Below are 17,116 nucleotides of genomic sequence, written 5' to 3'. Positions count from 1 at the left end.
CGTACCATAGTCTGTGTGCAGAATGAAAATACTCCTCTGGTCCTCTCTCAGTCCTTACCTTACCCTGGGGATAAAGACTTACCACCTATCTGATTTATGCCCTTCATGATTTTACTGTCGACCACCTTTATTGCAGGGAAAATAGTCCCAACCTGTCCAGTCCTAGCAACGTCCTTATGAATCTTTTCTGTGCCCTCTCTAGCTTAATCACATCTTATAAAAAATAACGCAAACAACAGGAATTCTGTAGATGCTGGAAATTCAAGCAACACATTAACTGTCCTGACAAAGGGTCTTGGCCTGAAACGTCAACTGTACCTCTTCCTAGAGATGTTGCCTGGCCTGCTGCGTTCACCAGCAACTTTGATGTGTGTTGCTTATAAAAAAATAACAATAGTTAAATAATACTATATTTACATTTTTTCTGATTCTGAATCCTTATAAAATGTTAGATATCATTATCTAACACAAATTCAATACAATTATGTTTCAATTAATTAATATGCTGATGTTGACTCAAAAGATTGCAGATGTTGGAATGTGTGCACTGAGGGAATGGCATCTATGGAGGGAATTTTTTTTTTTGGGGTTCAAGATCCTCGATCTGGGCTGACAGAGGGGAGAGCCAGGTAGAGGGGAGGGGTGGAACAAGAGTTGGCAAGAGATTAGTGGATGTTATCTGATTACAGATCATTCACAATCCAAGTGAATAGTCTGTTAGGGCACAGTTAGTCAAGCCAAGTCACTTTTTATTGTCATTTCAACCATAACTGCTGGTACAGAACATAGTAAAAATGAGAATGTTTTCCAGGACCATAGTGCTACATGAAAGAATACAAAATCTACACTGAACTATGTAAGAAAAAATACAAAAACTACACTAGACTACAGACCTATCCAGGACTGCATAAAGTGCACAAAACAGTGCAGGCACTACAATAAATAATACTAAATAATAAACAAGACAGTAGGCACAGTAGAGGGTATAGTAAGTTGGTGTCGAGCCAGGTATTGAGGAGTCTGATGGCTTGGGGGAAGAAACTGTTACATAGTCTGGTCATGAGAGTCTGAGTGCTTTGGTGCCTTTTTCCCGATGGCAGAAGGGAGAAGAGTGCAGTGAGAATAGCTCCAGCGCACTGTTTTGTTGTGTGTGAGAGATGTGGATGTTCTGGGAGACCTCCAGCCTCCTGGATAACTACCAGGTTAATAATAATCAGGTAACCCTGCATAATAACCAGGTGCACCGAGCTGCAGCTGCTCAGAGAACTGGAACTGGAGCTGCAGCTTGATGACATTTGGGAGGTAATAGATAGGAACTGCAGGGAGATTGTCACCCTAGGTTGCAGGAGGCAGGTAAATGGGTGACAGTTAGGAGAAGGAAGGGAAATAGTGGCTGTTCCCCTCAGCAATAAGTATACCACTTTGGATACTATTGAGGGGGATGACCTACTGGGGAGAGCCACAGTGACTGGGTCTCTGACATTGAGTCTGGCGCTGTGGCTCAGAAGAGAAGAGAGGACTGCAGTACTGATAAGAGATTCATTGTTAGAAGAATAGAGATTCTGTGGATGTGATAGAGACACCCAGATGGTATATTACCTCCCAGATGCCAGGGTCAGGGATGCCCCTGATCAGCTCGATCCACAGCATTCTAAAGGGGGAGGATGAGCAACCTGAAGTCTTGGTACATATTGGCATCAATGACGGAGGTAGAAAAGATGAGGAGGTCCTGAAGAGAGATTTTAGAAAGCTGAGAAACAGGAATAGTAATCTCTGGATTGCTGCCTGCGTCACATGCCAGTGAGGGTAAGAATAGGATGATATGGCAGATCACTGTGCGGCTGAGGAACTGGTGCAGGGGTCAGGGGTTCAGATCTCAGGATCATTGGGATCTCTTCCGGAGAAGATACAACTACAAAAAGAACGGGTTACACATGAACACAAGAGGGCCCAATATCCTTGTGGGCAGGTTTACTAGAGCTGTTCGGGGGGGGTTAAACTAATTTGGCAGAGGGGTAGAAACTGGAGTGATAGGACTATAGGGGCAGTTGGTTTACAAACAGGCAGTGTGTAGTGAGACTGTTAACAAGGACAGGCTGATGATAGGGCAAAATTGCAGTCAACGGGATGAGTTGCAATGTAAATCAAAAAGGGATGATGAATACAAGTTTGAAAGTGTTATATTCGAATGCATGCAGTATATGGAACAAAGTCAATGAACTTGTAGCACTGTTAAAGATTGGCATGAATGATGTGGGCATCACTGAATCGTGGCTGAAAGGAGATTATAGCTGGAAGCTTAACATTCAAGGATACTCATTATATCAAAAAAGACAGGCACGTAAACTGAAGGGATGTGGTGGCTCTGTTGGTAAAAAATGATATAAAATCATTAGAGGTGACATAGGATCAGAAGGTGTAGAGCTAAGAAAGTGCAAGAGTAAAAAGATCCTGATGGGAGATATATACAGGCCTCTGAACAGTAGCCAGAAAGTGCTATCTGAATTACAATGGGTGATAGATAAAAGGTAATGTCGCAATAGGATTTCCATATGTAGGTAGATTGGGAAAATCAGGTGGGTACTGGGTCCCAAGAGAGGGAATTTGTAGACTTTTTAGAGCAGCCTGTGGTTGAGCAAACCAGGGGATCAGCAGTTCTGGATTGGGTTGTGCAATGAATGGAATTGATTAGAGAGCTGAGGTAAAGGAACATTTAGGGATCAGTGATCATAATATGATAGAATTCATCCTGCAATTTGGGAAGAAGCTAAAGTCAGTGGAATAAAGAGGCATGAGAGGGGGCTGGCCAAAATTGGTTGGAAGGGAACACTAGCAGGGATGACAGCAGAGCAGCAATGGCTGAAATTTCTGGGGGCAATTCAGAAGGTGTAGAATAGAGATACATACCAAAAAAGAAGCTTAAAGACAGGATGACACAACCGTGGCTGACAAGAAGTCAAAGCCAATGTAATATATACACACATTGCCGATAAATTTACTTTGAACTTCATGTTGCCTGCCCCTCTTAAACTGTGCCAATAAACTTCCTTCCTACTTGGAGTACCACACTTGGAGAGTTGTGAGCAATTTTGGGCTTCTTATCTAAGAAAGTATGTACTGACATTGGAGAGGGTCCAGAGGAGGCTCATGAGAATGAAAGGGTTAACGTATGAGGGGCCTTTGATAGCTCTGGGGCTGTACTCACTGGAGTTGAGAAGAATGCGGAGGGATCTCATTGAAACCTATCCAAGGCCCAGATAGAGGGGATGTGGAGAGGATGTTTTCTATAATGGGAAATTCTAGAACTCAGCCTCAGAATAGAGGGATATCCATTTATAGCAGAAATGAGGAGGAATTTCTTCAGCCAGAGGGTGCTGAATCTTGGAATTCATTGCAACAGACAGCTGTGGAGACCAAATCATTGGGTATATTTAAAGTGGAGGTTGATAGGTTCTTGATAAGTCAGGCTGTCAAAGGTTATGGGGAGAAGGCAGGAGAAAGGAGTTGAGAGGGATAATAAATCAGCCATGATGGAACTGAGCAAACTCGATGGTGAAAATGGCCTAATTCTGTTCCTATGCTCTTATAAGAGCCAAAGAGAGGACATATAATAGAGCAAAAATTAGTGGGAAGTTAGAGGATTGGGGAAGCTTTTAAAAACCGACAGAAGACAACTAAAAAAGTCATAAAGAAGGAAAAGATGGAATATGAAAGTAAGCTTGCCAATCATATAAAGGAGGATACCAAAAGTTTCTTTCGATATATTAAGTTTAATAGAGGTGAGAGTATATAACGGACTGCTAGAAAATAATGCAGGAGAGATAGTAATGGAGGACAAGGAAATAGTAAATGAACTGAACAAATAGTTCACATCAGTCTTCACTGTAGAAAACACTAGCAGTATGTTGGAAGTTTGAGAGTGTCGGGGGGCAGAAGTGTGTGAAGTTGCCATTACTATGGAGAAAGTTCTTGGAAAACTGAAAGGTCTGAAGGTAGGTAAGTCTCCCGGACTGATAAACTACACGCTCGGGTCTGGACAGGGGTGGATGAAGAGATTCTGGAGGCATTAGTGATGATTTCCGGAAGACAGGACAATTACAAATGTCACTCCAAGAAGGGAAAGAGGCAGAGGCAAGGAAATTATAGGTCAGTTAGTCTGACCTCAGTGGTTTCAGGGTACTTGGAGGCACTTGATAAAATAGGCCACAGTCAGCATAGTTTCCTTAAGAGAAAATCTTGCCCGACAAATCTGCTGGAATTCTTAGAAGAAATAACAAGCAGGATCGGCAAAGGACAATCTGTGGATGTTGTGTACTTGGACAAGGCCTTTGACAAGGTGCTGCACATGAGGCTGCTTAACAAGTTAAGAGCCCATGGTACAGTATTACAGAAAAGGTTCTAGCATGAATAGAGCTTTGGCTGATTGGCAGGAGGCAAAAGATGGGAAGAAAGGGAGCTTTTTCTGGTTGGCTGCTGGTGACTAGTGGCGTTCCACAGGGACTGCTTCTTCTTACACTATATGTCAATAATTTGGATGATTGAATTGATGGTTTCAAAGATAGATGGGGGCAGGTAGTGTTGAAGAAGCAAAGAGGCTACAGAAGGACTTGAACAGATTAGGAGAATGGGCAAAGAAGTGGCAGATGGAATACAATGTCAGGAAGTGTATGGTCGTGGACTTTGGTAGAGGAAACAATAGCATAGACTATTTTCTAAACAGGCAGTATATTCAAAAATCCAATGTGCAAAGGGACTTGGGAGTCCTCATGCAGGATTCCCTAAAGGTTAATTTGCAGGGAGTGGACGGTGAGGAAACCAAAGGCAATGTTAGCAGTCATTTCAAGAGGACTAGAATATAAAAGCAAGGATGTGATGTTGAGGCTTTATAAGACCCTGGAGAGGTCTCACATGGAGCATTGCTAGCAGTTTTGGTCCCTTTATCCCAGAAAGGATGTGCTGACATTGGAGGGAGAGTCAAAGAATGTTCATGAAAATGATCCCAGGATTGAAAGGCTTATGATGTTTGATGGCCCTGGGCCTGTGCTCATTGGAATTCAGAAGAATCAGGGGGAATCTCAACAAGACCTATTGAATGATGTGGAGAGGATGTTTCCTATGGTGGGGGAGTCCAAGGCCAGAGGATGCAGCCTCAGAATGGAGTAATGTCCATTTGGAAGAAATGAGGAGGAATTATTTTAGTTAGCGGGTATTGAATCTGTGGAATTCGTTGCCACAGTTGGCTGTGGAGGCCAAATCATTGCTGTATTTAAGGCAGAAGTTGACAGTATCTTGATTTCTCAGGACATGAAGGGATCCAGGGAGAAGGCAGGAGATTGGGGCAGAGAGGGAAGTGAATCAGCCGCAATGAAATGGCAGAACAGACTCGATGGGGCAAATGGCCTAATTTTGCTCCTGTGTCTTATGATCTCATGAATAGCAGAATAGGCTTGAGCAGCTGCACGGTCTATTCCTGTATCTGTCGTCCTGTATCTGTGGTTGTTTTGCTTGGAGTGGAGTAGTGGGAAAGAAAATATGATACAAGTGTTCAAAATTATTGAGGATTTTTAGATAGTAGATAAGGAGCAATGATTTACAAAAATTAAACAACTAGTGCAGCAGAGTTAGAGCATTTACCAAAATATGCAGAAACTAAATGAGCAGAAAAGAAATGTTGACAGAAATTTGTTATGATCTGCGATGTATGTCTGGTGGGTGCAGATTTTAAAGTAACTTTCAAAACGAAATTGAATAAATACCTAGGAAGGAAATATCCAAAGCTATGAAGAAAAGCAGGGGAGCAGACCCATGTGGAATGAACTTACATGTTCAGAAGCCTCCTGTACTCTTTCATTTTACGATTCTACATGTTGCTCTCCGCAGTACCAAAATGGAGAAAAAAGCTGGCTCTTGTATGCTCTCAAAAGTCCTTGTCATCCATTCCAATGTCTAATGCACAGACTTGGCCACAAACTCAAACCATTGATCTTCATGAAGATTTGGGAAGCCAACAGTTCAGATCAACTTTAATAACTAATTTTCACCATGCTGAAATTAAAGTTGGATCAGTTGGGATTTACCCTGTTGAATAACATTCCTATAATTATATGCCACAAGGTTTAGCTCTTCCTGTCAATATTCGGCCTGTTTGTTAAAAAGCTGCTAACAACTAACTCATTTGAATTTTATCTTTTTGTTTTATGATTGGATCATTGTGGGGATTATCTTCTTTCTGGAAGGTTATTCATTCATGGGTGTCCATTGTAATATCCTGCTGATGCCAGCAATACCAACTCTGATGAATTGATCATGTCTTCTGAATGCCTGACTGAAGTTTCTCCTTTACTCCCAGTTGAAAGAAGGTCATGTAACCTGGTGGACAAAGGAAACGCTTCAAAGATAACAGTAAAATTGGCCTGAAAAAAATCCAACATTACATCTAAAAAGAGGGAAGGCATTGCACTCAATAGATGGACCTGGAGGAAATCTGTTGAAGAGGAAGATGTGCTACATGAGAGCGACCTTCGCTGTATCACAGAGAATGAGCAGCAGCTGCAGAGAGGGTGACTGAACAATCAAAAAACCGAACCATAGCTACCACTTACTCTTGCCCACACCGCACCAGAATACGTGGATCCCGGGTCGACCTCTACAGTCACCTGAGGACCCACCAATAGTCAACCCCATAAGAGAACATCGTACTCGATTCGAGTGATCGCACCTCCACTGCTACTAGTACTCTGTTGATGCCAAAGACAACGGTTATGTTGAACTTCACTTTGTTTATGTCAAAGGATATTTTTACTTGCAAAATAGTTAGTATTACATCCAGCCATCCAATAAACAGACCATGTAATGTTCAATTCATACAATGTGTAACTCTGAACATCAAGCAATGAATATTAGAGACACCAATTAATAGGACGTTGCCAGATATGTACTTCTGCTCAAGATGAACTCCTATCCCAAAGATCTTTCATTTTCAGTCCCTAACTAATATAATTAAGTACATGTTCAAATTAAGTTTTATTATCAAAGTACATATATGTCACCATATACGTCACCATATACAACCCTGAGATTCATTTTCCTGTGGGCATACTCAGCAAATCAATAGAATAGTAACTATAACAGGATCAATGAAAGATCAACCAGAGTGCAAGAGACAACAAAGTGCAAATACATATATAAATAAATAGCAATTAATGTCGAGAACACGTAATAACAAGATAAAGAAAGTGAGATCATTGGTTGTGGGAACATCTCAATGGTTGGGCAGGTGAATGTAGTTATCCCTTTTGTTCAAGAGCCTGATGGTTGCAGGGTAGCAACTGTTTTTGAACCCAGTGGTGCGAGTCCTGAGGCTCTTGTACCTTCTACCTGATGGCAGCAGCAAGAAAAGAGCATGGACTGGGTGGTGTGGATCTCTGATGAAGGATGCTGCTTTCCTACGACAGCATTTCGTACAGATAGAGTGAACGCATGCAGGCTTTTTCCACTGAGGCTAGGGGAGAAAAAAACCAGAGGACATGGGTTAAGGGTGAAGGGGGAAAAGTTTAAAGGGAACATCAGGGGGGCTTCTTCACACAGAGAGTGGTGGGAGTGTGGAATGAGCTGTCAGATGAAGTGGTAAATACGGGTTCACTTTTAACATTTAAGAAAAACTTGGACAGGTACATGGATGAGAGGTGTATAGAAGGATATGGTCCAGGTGCAGGTCAGTGGCACTAGGCAGAAAAATGGTTTGGCACACCCGAGAAGGGCCAAAAGGCCTGTTTCTGTGCTGTAATGTTCTATGGTTCTATGTAGTATTAATGATAATTCAACTTAGAAAAAGGAAAAGGTTGACACAAAAATATACCAGCCCCCAACGGTCCTCCATTTTGCTGATTTGGATGAACTGCAATATACTTTGAATTTCAATCATAAATGTGACTGCATAGGGGAAAATTGCTTCACTCTGATGCAAGTAACATTTGCTGTTGCATTTTGGGATTATTTATGGAATATATCCACAAGGTTTCCAATGTTGAATCTTTAGCTGTACCACTTAAACCTTCTGAAAATCCTTCCAAGCATGATCGAACTGAATGAATTAGAGGAAGAACTGAAAAGAACTTTGACAAAGGCTTATTGATGGCTTAAATATAATTTAGACATTTATTCTGTTTGCGTGATGAACTTTTCACTGGCGTTTAATCACACTAATACAGAGTTCCTATAAGGTTATCACATATATTTAATGTGCGTTACGCATAGTATGCGAGCTCCAGATCCTACAATTTACTTTGCATTTTTTAACATCACACCAAAGGACACAAGTATAAAATATTAAATTACATAAAGTAGAACAAGCTCTGAACAACTAATCCGAGCTAACATCACAAACACGAGGAATTCTGCAGATGCTGGGAATTCAAGCAACACACATCAAAGTTGCTGGTGAACGCAGCAGGCCAGGCAGCATCTCTAGGAAGAGGTACAGTCGACGTTTCAGGCCGAGACCTTTCGTCAGGACTAACTGAAGGAAGAGTGAGTAAGAGATTTGAATGTGGGAGAGGGAGGGGGAGATCCAAAATGATAGGAGAAGACAGGAGGGGGAGGGATGGAGCCAAGAGCTGGGCAGGTGATTGGCAAAAGGGATATGAGAGGACGAGCTAACATCAGATTCTTTTATCCAGATTGGTGTTATGTCAAGTTTTTCTTGACTGTGAAGTAGTGGCTGTATGTATTTTACTGATCTGAGCTCTATTTTCCAGTGGTTAATAAAAGCCCAGTCAAATTTTCCATGTATTAAAATGTATTTATGCTTACATACTGATTTAAAAAAGACTGTTCATAAACATAAAACAGAATAGCATGTAGCACTTTGTTTTTCAAAATGCTCGGAACTTTGTAAAATTTGTTGCTGGTTGGTTGTTTGGGTGGATCTCAAATTTAATTCCAAGTGATACTGTAACAATGGTAGCCAAGTGATTGTAACGCTCCACCCCGAGATAAAGGGCTCAATTGTCACTTATTAGAATTTCCAACTTTTTTAAACGAAATTAAATTGATCAGATAATAGAAGACATAATATTATGAATAATTAACTGTGAAAACTGCCACACTTTGATAAAGAGTGAACTGGTTTCCTAATGAGGGAGTTTACTTGTGGCCTGATCAGCATGTGGTGTCAAGTCAGCACACTTAGGAGCTGGATTCAATATTCCCAGGGCAAATAGAATGAGCAATATATTTTGAAGTGTCTTTGTCGCTGGCATTCATGGTTAAATTTGTATATTGCATTACTTTCAAAGGACTATTGTTTTGTTACAAAGGAAGAAATAATTTGCAGTTTGATGTATTTGATGCATGGCTTTTCTATTCAGTTCAGTTTTGTAATTTTGTGTAATTGTAGAAGTTGTATTCTCTACACTATCAAGTTGTTGAAGTGTAACCCTCTCACTGGGCTCATATGCAACTTGGCTAACAGCCACATGACTCAGCAGTGAGAAGGCTGCCTTTATAAGGATATATGTCCAGGGTTGGTACGATTTAAGGTTCAACCAAACAGGAAATTTGGGAAGTGCCAATAAACAGAACCTTGATTTAAGCGAATGCCATGTAAATACTGCCCATACAGAATTACTGGTCGCCAAGAAATGACGAATCATACACCAGCATTAAATTATTTAAAGAAATTATATTTACTAATTTAAGCTTTATCAAACAGTTATTAAGAGAAAGCAAAAAAGAAACAAAAAGGCCCATTACAGTTAAACCAGCCTAAATGTGCACATGACCGTTGGAGCTAATCTCATGTAAAAGCTGGGTGTAACTGTTACCCATGGCACTGAAATCTCTGGTAGAACCTCCCATCTTGGACTCTCTTGTCTTGCAAAACACTCCTTGCAATAGCATCTTCCCATCAAATCGAATCCCCGATCCTCTCTTCTCCACATCTCCTGCCAAAAAACCAAGAACCTGACCACTGTCCATCCCAAATTTCTCTCCATTCAGCTCGCTCTAGAGCCTTCTCCCGATCCCACTATCCTGGTTGACTGACACAGCATTCCTAAATTGAACAACACGGCCCCTTATCTTCAGCCAAAACCTAAACATTCTACTAGCAGGACACACTACTTTTACAGAAAATATTAAAATGAAATTCCTCACAGCATAGCAGTAGAAATCTTAGCCAGGGGATTACAGAAGCATAAAGGTGGTGTTGGGGGGGTGAGGGGAGCTGGGGGAAGGAGAATGTGGCAGAGCAGTATCATGGCAAGTGAACAGTAATTATCTGGATAGAAGAAAGCAAATATTTTAGATTAGGAGGTTTGTAATGTGCACAGCCAGACAATTGTAGCCTGCACTTTGTTGGTATCATAGTGGAGCAAAAAAAATCTCAATAAAGGTAGGAAAATCAAAACCTGTGGATCGGTCTACATTTAGTAATAGCTGTAAGAGCATTCATTTTTGTTTTCACCACCACCTTATCTACTATCCTCCACCAGGCCTGGGAATGAGGCTAACTGCGGCAACCTCATTCTCCCCAGACAAAAGGCCAGGAATCAAACGTGAGAACTTCCAGATTTGTGGCAACATGTTCTGCATTAAACCACTGACTCATCTGGAAACAATGTACTTTCATGTTAGCAAGAAAGCTAAATCTATCAGAGAAAATTGAATACCAACTTAAAAATTGGAATTTGCCATTAAATTCTGCAGAGTGTGTCTATCGCATATTTTAGATCAGGGCAGATCAATAGCTTAACTCCACCTGGCCTTTCAAATTCTACATCATACATAGGAAAAATACATTAATTTCAGTTTTGCAATTTGACCCAAATAGATTCATTGGTAGTAGACATCTGGAACTCATTGTCTTGTGTAGCGTCATACCTTCTTCATTTGCTGTCTTACATCACCTTCATTCCGAATTTTACTGTTTCCTTTAATTTTTCTCTAGCTACTCAATCAAATTATTTGATCATAATCAACATTCATAAATATCAGGGGAATCACAGAGATCTGGATTGCAAAAAGTTTCTGATCTCAATTGTAGAATTAGAACTTGTAGAATCCTCGTGGGTAGAGTTAAGAACCTGCAAAGGTAAAAAGACCCTGATGGGAGTTATATACAGACCCCCAAACAGTAGTGAAGACGTGGGCTACAAATTTAATGGGAGATAGAAAAGGCATGTCTAAAAGGGCAACATTATGATCGTCATGGGGGATTTCATATGCAGGTAGATTGGGAAATTCAGATCGGTGCTGGATCCCAAGAGAGAGAGAATTTGTAGAATGCTTGCAAGATGGCTTTTTAGAGCAACTTGTAGTTTTGCCCAGTAGATCGGGTGTTGTGTAATGAAGCAGATTTAATTAGAGAGCTTAAGGTAAAGGAACCCTTAAGAGGAAGTGATCATTATATTATAGCATTCATTCTGCCATTTAAGAGGAAGAAGCTAAAGTTAGATTTATCAGTATTACAGTGGAGTAAAGGGAATTACTGAGGCATGAGAGAAGAGCTGGCCAAAGCCAATTGGAAGGGGACACTACTAGCAGTGATGATGGCAGAAAAGCAATGGCTGGAGTTTCTGGGAGCAACTCAGAAAGCACAGGCTAAAGTCATCCTAAAGAAGAAGTATTCTAAAGGCAGGCTGACACTACCATGACGACAAGGAAAGTCACAGCTAAGATAAAAGCAAAAGAGAAGGCATATAATAGACCAAAAATTAATAGGAAGTTGGAGAGTTGGAATGCTTTTAAAAACCAACAGAAGACAACTAAAAAAAAGCCATGGGGGGGGGGAATAGATGAAATATGAAGGAAAGCTAGCCAACAATATCAAAAAGGATAGCAAAAGTTTTCAGATATATAAAGAGTAAAAGAGAAGCAAGAATAGATATTGAACCATTGGAAAATAATGCTGGAGAGGTAGTAATGGGGGACAATAAATGGAAGACAAAATGAATATGTATTTTGCATCAGTCTTAACTGAGTGCTGGGGGCAGAAGTGAGTGCGGGTTCTATTACTAGGGAGAAGGTGCTTAGGAAATTGAAAGGTCTGAAAGTAGATAAGTCGCCTAGACCAGATAACCTACACCCCCAGGTTCTAAAACGGGTTACTGAAGAGATTGTGGAGAGATCTTTCAAGAATCAATAGATTCTGGAATGGTTCTGGGGGATTGGAAAATTGCAATGTCACGCCACTCTTCAAGAAAGGAGCGAGGCAGGAGAAAGGAAATTATAGGCCAATTAGCTCAATGGTTGGGAAAATGTTGAAGTAAGGGATGTGGTTTCGGGGTACTTGAAGGCACATGATAAAATAGGCCAAATTCAGCATAGTTTCCTTCAGAGAAAATCTTACCTGACAAATCTGTGGAATTCTTTGAGCAGGTTAGACAAATGAGAATCAATGGACATTGTGTACTTGGATTTTCAGAAGGCCTTTGACAAGTTGCTACACTTGAGACTGATTAAATGGTAAGGGCCCATGATTCTAGCATAGACAGGGCATTGGTTGATTGGCACGAGGTAAAGAGTAGGAATAAAGGGAGCTTTTTCTGATTGGCTGCAGGTGACTAGTTTTCTTTCACATTGTAGATCAATGATCTCTATGAATGAACTGGTGGTTTAGTGGCGAAGTTTGCAGACAATACAACGATAGGTGAAAGGGCAGGTACTGTTGAGGAAGCAGGGAGGCTGCAAAATAATTGGACAGATTGGGAGAATGGGCAAATGAGTAGCAAATAGAATATAGTGTCAGGAAGTGTGAGGCCATGCACTTTGGTAGAAGGAATAAAAGAACAGACTATTTTCTAAATGGGGAGAAAATACAAAAATCAAAGATGGGAGTCTTTATGCATAATTCCCTAAAGGTTAATTTGTCGGTTGAGTCTGTGGTGAGGAAGGCAAATGCAATATAAGAAGACTAGAATATAAAAGCAAGGATGAAATGTTGTGACTTTATAAGGCACTGGTGAGGCCCCTCTTGGACTATTGTTTGCAGTTTGGGCCCCTTATCTAGAAGAATGAGGGGGGAATCAGAATCTGGTTTAATATGACCAGCATATGTCATGAAATTTGTCTTTGTGGCAGCAGTACATTGCAATGCATAATAATAAAAACTGAATTACAGTGACTATGTATGTTCCTGAATCATCGAATGCGTGCCTTCTGGCTCCTGATGGTAACAATGAGAAAAGTGTTTTGGGTGATCCTGCAGGGGGATGAGAACTGGGGCACTAGTGCTGATGATGGGGTAGTTGGTTTACAAACAAAGGCAATGTGCAGTGAGACTCCTAGCAAGGAGAGGCTGATGATAGGGCAAAATTGCAATCAACAGGATGAGTTGCAATGTAAAAGATGGCCAAAATCAGAAAAAGTGAATACAGGACTGAAGGTGTTGTATCTGAATGTGCACAGTATATGGAATAAGATAGATAAAACTTGTAGCACAGTTACAGGTTGACATGTATGATGTTGTAAATCAACCACTAAATCATGGCTGAAAGAAGGTAGGTCACCTGGACTAGGTGGTGTACATCTTCCGGTCCTGAAAGAGGTGGCTGAAGAGATTGTGGAGGCATTAGAAATGATCCTTCAAGAGTCTCTAAGTTCTGGAATGATTCCAGGGGGGCTAGAAAATTGCAAATGTCACTCCACTCTTCAAAAAGAGAGGGAGGCAAAAGAAAGGGAATTTTAGGTCAGTTAGCCTGATTTCAGTGGTAGGGAAGATGTTGGAGCTGATTGTGAAAGATATGGTTTCGGGGTACTTGAAGGCACATGATAAAATAGGCCAAAATCATCATTGTTTCCTTCAGAGAAAATCTTACCTGACAAATCTGTTGGAATTCTTTGAGGAAATAACAGGCAGAATAGACAAATGAGAATCAATGGATGTTGCATACTTGGATTTTCAGAAGGCCTTTGACAAGGTGCCACACATGAGGCTGATTAACATGGTAAGGGCCACTGATTCTAGCATGGATAGATGATTGGCACAAGGCAAAGAGTAGGAATAAATGCAGCCTTTTATGATTGGCTGCAGGCGACTAGTTGTGTTCCCCTTGTTTGCACGTTGTATGTCAATAATCTGTATGAATGAATTGGTGGTTTTGTGGCCAAGTTTGCAGACATTACAAAGATAGGTGAAAGGGCAGGTAATGTTGAGGAAGCAGAGAGTCTACAGAAGGACTTAGACAGAGAATGGACAAAGAAGTGGCAGATAGAATACAGTGTTGGGAAGTTAACCATCATGTGCTTTGGTGGAAGAAGTAAAAGCATAGACTATGACAAAAAAAAAGGGGTGCAAGGGACTTGGGAGTCCTCATGCAGTATACCCTAAAGGTTAATTTGCAGGTTGGGTCAGTGGTGAGGAAGGCAAGTGCAATGTGTGCAGTCATTTCAAGAGGATGAAAACATAAAAGCAGGGATGTAATTTTGAGCCTTTGTGAAGCTCTAGCAAGGCCTCACTTGGGGTATTGTGAGCAGTTTTGTGCCCGTTACCTGAGGAAGGATGTGCTGACTCTGGGGAGTGTTCAAAGGAGGGTCACAAAATGATTCTGGGATTTAAAGGCTTATCATATGAAGATATTATTCATTGATATGAAGCACTGGAATTCAGAAGAATGAGGGGTGATTTTATTGAAACCTATTGAATGGTGAAAGGACCTGTGGATGTGGAGAGGATGTTTCCTATGGAGGGAGAGACTAGGACCAGAGGACACAGTCTCAGAATAGAGGGGTGACCTTTTAGAACAGAGATGAGGAGGAATTTTTTTAGCTAGAGAGTGGTGAAACTGTGAAATTTGTTGTCACTGGCAACTGTGGAGGCCAAGTCTTTATATATACTTCATGCAGAGGTTGATAGATTCTTGAATGGTCAGGGCATGAGGGATACAGGGAGAAGACTGAGAGGAAAACAGATCGGTCATGATGGAATGGCAGAGCAGACTCCATAGGCCAAATGGCTTAAATCTGCTCCTATATCTTATGCTCTTAAGAAGTCATGTTCAGGGTGATGGGGGTCCTTAATGATGGTTGCCACCTTTTTGAGGCATCACTCCTTGAAGATGTCCTGGATGCTGGGGAGGCTAGTGCCCATGATGGAGCTGACTGAGTTCACAGCTTTCTGCAGCTTCTTTCGATCCTGTGCAGTAGACCCCCCTGCCCATACCAGATGGTGATGCGACCTGTTAGAATGCTCTCCATGGTACGTCTGTAGAAATTTGCGAGTGCCTTTAGTGACATTCCTAATGTCCTCAAACTCCTAATTCAATGTAGCCGCCATTGTGCCTTCTTTGTAACTGCATCAATATGTTGGCCTAGGACAGGTCCTCAGAGATATTGGCACCCAGGAACTTGAAACTGCTCATCCTTTCCACTTCTGATCCCTGTATGAGGACTGGTGTGTGTTCTCCCAATTAGCCTTTCTGAAGTCCACAATGATGTTGATCTTAATGATGTTGAGTACGAGGCTGTTACTGCGACACCACACAACTAGTTAGTATAATGTATCCTGCTCTTGAACATCTTCTTGTCAGCATCTGAAATTCTACCGGTAGTTGTTTCATCAGTGAATTTATACATGGCATCTATGAATTGGCTGAGATGGGAACTCATTGAAACCTATTGAATGGTGAAAGGCCTGTATAGAGTGGCTGTGGAGAGAATGTTTTCTATTGTGGGTGGGTCTAGGACCAGAGGACACAGCCTCAGGATAGAGGGGCGTCCTTTTAGAACAGAGATGAGGAGGAATTTCTTTAGCCAGAGTGTGAAGATTCTGTGGAATTCATTGCCACAGGCAGCTGTGGAGGCCAGGTCATTGCATGTATTTAAGTTGGGGGTTAATATGTTCTTGATTAGTCAGGGTGTGAAAGGCTACCAGGTGAAGGCAGGAGATCAGGATTGAGAGGGAATTGGATCAGCCATGAGGAAATGGTGAAGAAGACTCAATGGGCCAAATGGCCTCATTCTGTTTCTATCTATGGTCATTTGGTCCTATGGTAATGACCGCTCATAAATTTATTCACATCTAAATACCTGGTGTACCAAAAATACCTGGTGTACCAAGACCAAATGAAGCACGTCACCCTCTGTTGATTGTTCTCCTCCAGTCCTCCTTACTCAATGGCCTCTATGGTGGTTAACATATAGGCACTTGAAATGAAAAACCTCTTTTTGAACTGATGCCTATTGATCCTTACCACAGTTGTTTCCTTGTTTTGATGGGCTAAGTGAAGTCTCTGAAACAAAAAGGTAGGCTTGATCTTGTTTTGTAATTTATAGTTATACCTCTGAATGTTGCTTAATTGAAACTAATATAAGATCCATTTACTTTCTTCTTTAAGGTATTGTACATCACAATATTTTAAATATGTCCAGAAATGTATGCAGTTGATTATCTGAAGTTTGGATTTTAGCTATTTTGTGCAGAAACAAATATCACAATTTAAATTCAGGCTTTTTTTCCCAAAATTTTAAAAGCAATTTTAGTTGAAATGAGCAGCTCTTGTTATCCTGTTACACTTTTCCTCAGAGGTAGATGGCGTAAAGTGTGATTAATCACGTTTTATAAACTTTTTTTGATGTGTGCTTACTGGAGATAAGATGTGTCATCCCTAAAATAGTGTTCATAGAGCCATCTCACCATATATCTAACACCACCACATTTTTTGGTATGGGGGAGTGCATCTTACGTTTAAAAAAAAAGTTTTGCATGCTGAGTTACTGAATGAGTTATTTTCTGTTTAGTCAGGAGGTTGACGTAATGAACTGATAAGCTATTTTTGCAATGCACGTTATTTTCTGGTAAAATATGGAAATTCATCTTTTAGAGATAATTGTCTGGAGCATCATCTGTCTAGAAAACTGTGTATGTGTTATGTAACCATAAATAGAGTGAAGAAACAAATAATGACGGAACAGTGACTAAAAATTACTCATGATGATACAGCATAGGAAGAGATCGATTCAGCCAATTGTATCTCTGCTGGCTCTTTGCAAGATTTATACCCATTGCCTGCGCCCCTCTCCCACCTCTTTTCCCAAAATAACCTTACAAAGTCCCTGTTCATTTTTTTTAAATTAACATTGCACATTCGGAAGTTACAGTGTGTTATTACCAGGCTCT

General features: G+C 40.9%; 1 protein-coding gene across 1 annotated transcript in view; it reads left to right on the top strand.

Moving 5' to 3' along the window:
* Window positions 1–17,116, top strand: part of wdr89 (WD repeat domain 89) — a 195,736-nt gene that overhangs the window by 92,213 nt on the left and 86,407 nt on the right. The window lies entirely within an intron of this gene.

Source organism: Mobula birostris, chromosome 1, assembly GCF_030028105.1.
Source record: "Mobula birostris isolate sMobBir1 chromosome 1, sMobBir1.hap1, whole genome shotgun sequence".
NCBI lineage: Eukaryota > Metazoa > Chordata > Chondrichthyes > Myliobatiformes > Myliobatidae > Mobula > Mobula birostris.
This window is presented reverse-complemented; position numbering and strand designations above follow the sequence as displayed.